Source organism: Halyomorpha halys, unplaced genomic scaffold (genome assembly GCF_000696795.3).
Source record: "Halyomorpha halys isolate HHAL.00 unplaced genomic scaffold, Hhal_1.1 Scaffold2.1, whole genome shotgun sequence".
Classification (NCBI taxonomy): domain Eukaryota; kingdom Metazoa; phylum Arthropoda; class Insecta; order Hemiptera; family Pentatomidae; genus Halyomorpha; species Halyomorpha halys.
Genome location: NW_027111560.1, coordinates 1,348,167 through 1,357,082, shown reverse-complemented (window position 1 = coordinate 1,357,082; position 8,916 = coordinate 1,348,167).

The window sequence follows — 8,916 nt, the reverse complement described above, 5'->3', positions numbered from 1 at the left end:
ATCATAAAAAATACTACTCCTACGAAGATACTCATTATAAACTGCTTTATAATACATTAAACTAGCTTTAATTTGGGTGTTTATTGACATCTCCACGTCGAATAGTTTTTGAGATATAGATTTCTTAAAATAAATTCTCTGACTACTGATTTTTCAGTGCATTTCTTATGAAATGTTGCTTTTTAAAAAACTATATCTCTGTAACTATTAAAATTAAATAACCCTATTAGGGATAATATTTTAGCAAATTTACTCTACTTTAAGTAATCTTCTATTAGGTTTTCTAGTGTTGTTGGTAGGTTTAAAGATATAGAGCTCCACATGAAAAAATTTTTTTTTAACGTTTTGAAACTGCCGCCATTTTGGATTCCCTCTAGCCATACTTGGCAGACTAATTAATTTTGGCTATTAATTATGCATAGTTTTCATTAAAGTAATCAAAAAGTGGTATGGAATAACTGCCTTCCTCCCCCCTCTTAACTCCGGTTTTTGTACCTTCGGTTGTGGGGAAGCAGAATAAAACATGGATATCTTGGTCTCAACATATATTTGATTATGCCAACATAATTTTAGCCTCTACTGCGGGAATATAAATTCATTTCTATATGAACAATATTATCTATTTAATGCCGTTATGCACTGCTCAATTTCCTGTATGCTAATACCACCAGTGATTACAAGAGTTTCCCCGTTTGTCAAGACCACTTTCCGTTTTCTTTTCTTATCTGGGAGAAATAAAACAACGTAAAATTTCCTAACGATTTCTAGGCCGCCTTCTTGAGCCACGTAAGCTTGCGGGTGTGCGACATGACGCAACGGCCACCTCACATGCGTTGACTATATTTGACGTGAAAAATAATGACACCTTGGACAGAATACTGTAGAGAAGCGTTTCGATAATATTTTATTAGCCTCGAACTCGATCATTTATCGACTTTCAATTGATTGTTATTTTCGATTTATTGTAATCTTTAGAATTTATTATATGCCATATTATCGTTGAGAATTTCTTTCTAATTGATACGAAAATTTGAATTATTAAATTCTTTCAAAAACATAATATTTCAAAAGAATTTTTTAAAAGAATTGATTCACCAGACTTCCTAGAGAGATAATCCAGATTAGAAGAAGATATGGAAATGAGGGAAATCCATATGGATGGAGAAAAAAATAGAAGTAGAATACCAGTTGAAACTACAAGAAGTGATGTTCTATCATGATAAAGTTTTTATAGTGCATGAATATGGGACAGTGGTCCCGAAACGTTGTACATTCGTTAATGAATAAATAAATAATAATTTATTGAAAATGATGGAAGTAAATAAACCTCAAAAAATTTTAAAAGAATTGACTCTCCACACTTCCTAGAGAGATAATCCAGATTAGAATTTATTATATGCCATATTATCGTTGAGAATTTCTTTCTAATTAATACGAAAATTTGAATTATTAAATTCTTTCAAAAACATATTTAAATATATTTCCTATTATATAGATACAAGATTTTTAATATTAACATATTTCGATTTAAAACTGTGATACTATTTATATGCACTCTTGGATAAGTACAGCTTGAGAATCTTATATTAGGAGTTTAATTTCTTGTTGTTCAAATAAAATTTTTGATTTTTGAAAAAACTATAGATCTTGAGTTATTAAACGTACATTTGTCTGCCAGCACTCAAAAAAAGGTAATTGAACTTATATAAAGTAGTTTATGACATGTATCTTCTTAGGGGTAGTAGTTTTTATGATATTCGCCTATGTTTTGCACATGAAATTTTGTCCAAACAACTGTTAATCAATTTATTTTATCAAATGACATGAAAACTACTACTCCTTCGAAGATACATTTTATAAACTACTTTTTTAGAATATTAAGATAGCTTTAATTTGAGCGAGTAATAGACATCTGTACGTCGAATAGTTTCTGAGATAAAGATTTCTCGAAATAAGTTCACTAACTACTGATTTTTTTGTGCATTTTTTATGAAATGTTTTCGAATATTATATCTCGGTAACTATTAAACTTAAATAGCTCTACTAGGGCTCATGTTTTGCAAAATAACTCTACTTTAAATCATATTTTGTTAGGTTTTCTATTATTATTGGTAATTTTAAAGATAAACAGCTCCGAATGAAAAATTAAATATTTTTTTAACGTTTTGAAACAACCGCCATTTTTTTTTTTTTTTGTTCTCCCTTGCTAGACTTGGCAGACCCATCAATTTAGACTAGTAATTATATATAGTTTTCATTAAAGTAATCAAAAATTGGCGTGAAATAATTGCCTTTTTTCTCCTCTTGGGCTCTTGTACTATTTAGTGACTTTTGCGATTGTTGGAGCCTTGATCTTGTTCCAAGAGTAGTACATCGTAGATTATGGTAAGGGTACCTTAAGAGTAGCCGAGATAACCTTAAAGAGGTCCTACAGGTGTTAGATGAGTCACCTATAAAACCTAAGTAGGGCATTAGGACCCGAGCTACGAGACTGAATCACCAAGACTAAGGTTACGCAACGCTGCGAGGAAATGTAGTTCCTAAAATGGAAGCGGCTCTGTCTGCAACCCCTTTCGTGATAGAGACATCTGGCAATTAAATGCAATTCGTTGGCTCCCATCTCTGCCATCTTGTAATAATTCATGTCGATTTATGGTTCGAAAAGGATCAAGTTGGCATTGGTAAATTTATTAGACTTAAAGTTGAATCTGATCGATTAGTTTTATTTAATTTATATATAGATAGACTCTCACTGATGCATAACATTCCAAAATCCGAAAAATAAAAAATTATAAAACGAAAAAGGAATTAACGATTTGATATTATGTATGTAGAATTATTTATAATTAACGTTGCAGAAAAATTGTATGTTTACTTACATATTTAATTAATTACATATACGTTTTCTTTCCCACTTTTTCATTTTTTATATATATTTACTTACTTGATTTTCATATGTATTTTATTTTTTTATTCTTTCCTCATGTATTTTAACATTATTTATTCTCATATGACCTTTATCTTTTTGTAATACTTAGACTGGGAGTGGGTAGCTGATTGGCAAGGCGCTGTTCTCTAACTCTGAGGAGTAGAGGGATCGAATCCAATCAAATAATTATTTCTGTAGCTGTGAATCAGCCCTGTGGGTTCCTGAACCCTCCATTGTCCACCCAGCCTTATAAAGTGAGCCCCCCCCTTTTTTTCCAGCAAGGATCCTGCGAATAGCATTTTCGATTCATCCTCATACCTTCCGCCTTCCTTCATCCATTTTCTCCCTCGTTTCTCCTTCTTTCCCACAAGAACCCAACCTCTTTTAGTTTATCCCCAAAATGCTCTCTATCCAAGCAGTCTTCATCTGTTATTTTTAGTCTACCCAGTTCCTCTTTCACTTGTTTTACATATCCCTCTGTACTTTTATAGCTGCAGACTTTGTTGAAAATTTTCTTATTTAGTCTGTCATTTTTCATTCTGACCATGTGCCCGTAAAATCTCAGTCTCCTAGTCCTGATGACTGTTTCCATGTCTTCCAAATTCCTATATATCTCCTCATTGGATTTTCTCCTATACCCCTCTTGCGTTATTTTGGGTTGGTGAATTCTCCTCGGAATTCTCCTTTCAATCTTCAGGACATTCTCCTAAATCAGTTTAGCTATTCTTTCTCCTATGGATGCCCTATCCGAACCATTGCTACAGATTATCTCTCCTAGTTATTTAAATTTTGGTTACTTTCACCAGCCCATAATCTGTGTTGAACATGTGAAAAGTGAGTCCCTTTATCGTGTAAAAATCTGGCGGCCAAGCATGATTTTAACTAAATTACCTCCTTGCATAATCGTTGGTCTAGTAAACAGTACTTCCTGCACCCCTCACTCTTCATGGGCTATATTCAGCAGTTATTATCTGGGATACAGATTTAATTTTTAATACTTAGACTATATATTTTCTTTCAACTCTATTTATGTATCTATATCGTTTTTATTTTCCAATCATTCTGTAACCACTTTTCTTCATTGTGGCCTTTATCTTGTTTTTTGTTCTTAGCCCTGATGAAGGCCTGAAATTTTGGCCGAAACTTTGGCACTAATTAATAAGTTTTATTTATTTGTGTTCTTTACCGACCGCGCCACTATCTACTCCTCATGAAAATATTGTTATCTTAAATTACTTTTAATAGTTTCTACACTAACAGGTTTAAAAAAAAATATCAAGAAATGAAATTCACAAACAAATTTTATTCAAAATGTTAATAATTTGATCTAAATAATTGACAATGCTTAATAGAATGAGGAAAAAAAAAAAAGTTAGAAAGATAAACTCAGTTATACCCAACATATCTAGTAGTCCTTTTAAGCTGCTGTCTATACGCAGATATAAACACTTATGATTATTAACCTTAGGATCTACTAAGATAGGGTGTGCTTCGCGTTACTGCCTTAGCTGTTAGTCACCCTTGGCACACAACTGAACCTCATGTTGTCTGCTCGACCTTCGCTGAGAAGTACCCCTATTTGGTAAGGACACAACCACTTTGGCCAAGGATCCTTAGAGGGTTTGTTTACCTCGGGAGCAACCCTAGCAGATGGAAGTTGAAAATGATTATAACGTTGTGTGGTTATAATATACTCTACTATAATGACTACGCATAAGATAATAGTGAGAAATTGCAATTTTTAATCACAGTGTTTAATCAAGTTACTAAAAAGCTTTGAAGATTGGAAATTATTATTGAATTGTTTCGCCGGAATCGTTCGGTTTTTTTTTTTTTTTTATCGAATAATCCTATTTTTCCGTTAAAATTTTACAAGTATATAAAACATTCGGGAGAGTGTTGGTGTAGTTGTCCCTCTTGCCACATCTAATTCCAACAAAGCTACCAAAAGTCTGAAAAAGGACTGATTCGTTTCTGGAACCAGTCTGATTAGGTAAGAAAGAAATTAAATTAAAAAATCAGTTTGTTATATTTCGTAGTTACAATTTTTTGCAGTTGTTTCTGTGCCGTGAATTTTATGCAATTTTTATACAAATTGAATTAAAAAAAAAAAATAGAAAATGCATTTTGATCAGAAGATCCTTAGTTGAGCCATTAAATAATTATTCCGTTCTCGTCACAATTAATTTTCATTAAAAATTTTTTTATTATTTAGTAGCCGAGGGGATTGACTCGAAAATGCTCTTTGCACTCGATTATTCCCTCTGATGGGACATAAAAGTTTATTATTAGTGATGAAGAATAAATTTGTTTCCCTACATTTTTTTTAAGAAACGCATGTTTTCCCTTAGTTTTCTATTATAATGGCACAAAATATGATAAAAATGCATCATAAATAAATCAACGCGTTTTATGTCGAAAGAGAACATGCAAAGTGTATTCACGACTGACTATACACTTCTCTAATCCGTTGAGCAATATGTAGAATTAGTGTAACAAAGATACACGAGTATTGTTGAATGATATAGGGAAACTTGATAAGATAATAAAGAAATCCGAAAACTGGGAAAAGAAATTTACAAGACCTCACATCGTATTGTTGGTGTCCAATAGTAAAGATCTCTGCAGTAATAAAACAGTGTCGTAATTTACCATTTGTAATTTTCAAACCATTTCTTTGTCCATTCTCTCATTTTATAATAATTATTAATTTTTTTTTTCATTAAAATGGCCAAACATTAATGAGCCTAATGATGTAAACAGTAATGAAGGAGAGTTTCTGATAGACATTTATACAGACAGATTTAACTAAATAAATATTTATAAAGCATAAAGCATAAGATAATATTGATTATGATATTATCCAACAAAAATACTTCAGAACTTACCATATTGAAGAAAATTGTGATTTTTTTTTTTATTACATGTATACAATGTTCACAAATATAAATAAATCGAACTTCATTACAATGCCTTACTTTGTCCTAAAGTTATACTATATAATATCACGGTTCCAGGGTATACTTTTTCGCGAAAAAGTGTATAAAGTGCAAATAGTTAATTATTGGATATGCTTATGATCGTTTAGTTTTAACAAAACAAGCTGTTATTTCTTGTCCCAGTCTTTATAGTTAGTCATTTCTTCTCATAACGTATATCACAAAACTCCAGTATGGATTTACATCACTTTAGCACTCTTATTTATCTGTCCCTTGTTTCTTGTGATCTAAACCTCGGTCGGTAACACATTGCTTTAGTGCAATACAACCGAATGCTCATGCAAATGGATGCATTTAATCACCATACGTTCCTAAAAAACTATTCCAAAGAGATACAACTTTATCGCGTGTTAGAGCTGGCATAGAGATGCTACCTGAAGCAGTGTCTCCTCGATAGAGCTGTCGCCCTGGCACGCCCTTGCTTTAGATAATTAAGGCCTTGCTCACGATCTCGAATCGATTTCCTCCCAGTCATCAGGGAGACTAACCGCAATCGATTCGTCTCTTCCTTTCGCCTCGGCAGTTGTCATTACTAGATGGCAAATAGTTGTTTAATAATTATAATATTGTAGAGGAGCGCATAGGCAAGGTCTCGGCTCATTCCTACAAATTTTCGCTTTATTAGTAAAGAAGTATTGTGAATTTAGTATTAGTATTATAGAAAACCATTTTTCAAAGTTAGTTAGCGGCGATTAAGGAGCAATATAATGCCTTGGTGACGTAGATATAACTGAAGGATGAGGCAGCTTATCTGATCTAAAATATTCATTTTTTTTTTTTTACATTTGTAACTGCATTAATATAATAATACATCCAGTAAATTTTATGTTTGTTTATAATAATAGATTATGATACAGGCTTGAGAATATACCTACTGGTAATTCTCTGGTGTAATATTATTACATTTGTACATTAAAAGGTCTCGAGGTCATCTTCTTTTCATGCGCCTTGGAGGATTCTCAGGAATGGAAGAGGAAGAAACGTTAGAACCTAGTGAGTTGGTTTGGTTAGCGAGTTTGTAATGGAAGGATTGCTATCTGGTTCGGGCTATATCTGTTACATATGAAACATTAAAGTCTTTATCAATGATTTTGTTTGTGGTAAAGTAAGGAGCATTAGGGTTTTCCAAAGGTTTAAGAATTACAAGGATTGGATACGAGAGGGATTCGAAGGTTTAATGGAGCCCAAAAGCTCAACTCCGTTAGTCCAGATAGTAGCCTTATTATAGTCATGTAGATCAGTCTTTTGTAATGGATTCGAAGTTTAGACCGTCTGTCTAGTAAGTGTTGTAATAGTCGGAATCGACTTGCAGTTTCCTATCTTTTCAATCTTGTGTGAGGATTCCATGTTAGTCGCTTGTCCAGATGTAGTCCAAGGTAGCGAATCTGTTTGACAGGTAAGAGAAATTTTATTAGATGATACTGTAGGGCAGTCAGTAGGTTTACAACGGGTGATAAAGAGAATTTGATGGGATTTATTTTAATCCTCAAATTTCTAAAACATTTTTCGAGGGTTGTGATATGTGAATGGAGAATTTGTGGTATAATTAAAGGGTTATTACTATATGCGAGCACACGTATGTCATTGGCATATGTGGTGAGGATATTGTTAGGATAGGATTGGATGTCTGCTGTATAGGCTGTGTAGAGGATGGAACCGAGGAAACTACCTTGAGGAACACCTGAGGGCTGAGGAATCATTGTGATTTACTTTAAATAATGAATCAGTGAGAAAGGAACGGACAACGAGAAATTATGTAGAGGGTAGGAATTTACGGAGTTAGTAAAGCAGTCCTGGGACTACCAGACTAAAAAATACTGATAAAATGGTTTTAACCATATACACTTCCCTCTCTACCAAACCAGTACGCACGTAAAGTTCTGGTAGTCAGTAAACAATGGAGGGAAAGTGTGTTGAATTGTGCTCCTTTTTTTTCTATATTTTTTTTTAATTGACTGAGTTATCATTTTATTAAACACACAAAGTAACATGTAAAATTAACTTAACAAACAAATAGAGACTGAAATAAATAAATTGTATTTGTTGATAATAAAAAAAACAAAAAAAAAACTGATAAAATGTTTCAGAAATGAAGTTAAGAAAACCAGGAGAGATCGCCATAGTCTGTGTTTTATATTTTATTCAAATTTTCTTAATAATTATTAAAATTAGATCGTTAATTATAAGTGCAAATATGACTTAAAAAAATCAAGGACATTCTCGTCCGTTCCAACACCTTAATTTTCTCACTTACCTTTATCTGAATAACCTTCCCTTTCTGATCGGGGTCAGTTATGATGAACAACTGTCTATATATAACCATATTTGGTCAAATCTAACATTATAGACCATTTTGAGCAATTAAACTAAAAAAAGAAGTAAAATAAAACCTAAATTTTAAAATTGTTTCGTATTGATTCATGTTTCATGCAAAAATGATTTTAACTTTTCACGAAAATGTATAAAAAGAGGAAATTATACTTTTCCTTACTTAGGATATGAGCGTAGAGGGAGTGGTGGGGAGAAGCCGTATAATGATATAATCAATGATTGATAGAAAAGTAGTTTATGAACTATTTGATTTATAAAAAAAATGAGCGGATATTTGCTATCTAGAAATCTTATGATAAATAGAAAATTTTAATTATCCACTTTTGTATAAGTCAAGTTTATATTACAAAAATTTTTATTTGACTGCATGTAACTAATGCAGTATTTTGGAAAGTGTCTTATATCGCTTATTTAATAATGATAATTCCCCTGATGTTTTATTATTAAATCGATATTTAGTTTCTAAGTATGCATTCAAATTTAATTTTTTTATTCGCACCAAAAAGCAAGCTGCCATTATTGTTTTGGCATGACGTCATATCGACATAAACATGCGCCCGGTCTATGTACTCAGAGCGATTGCTATTTTCATTTTTTCTTTGTTATTTAAGCGATTACCTATATACTGTAAGTTTTATTCCTTATAGATCATGCGCA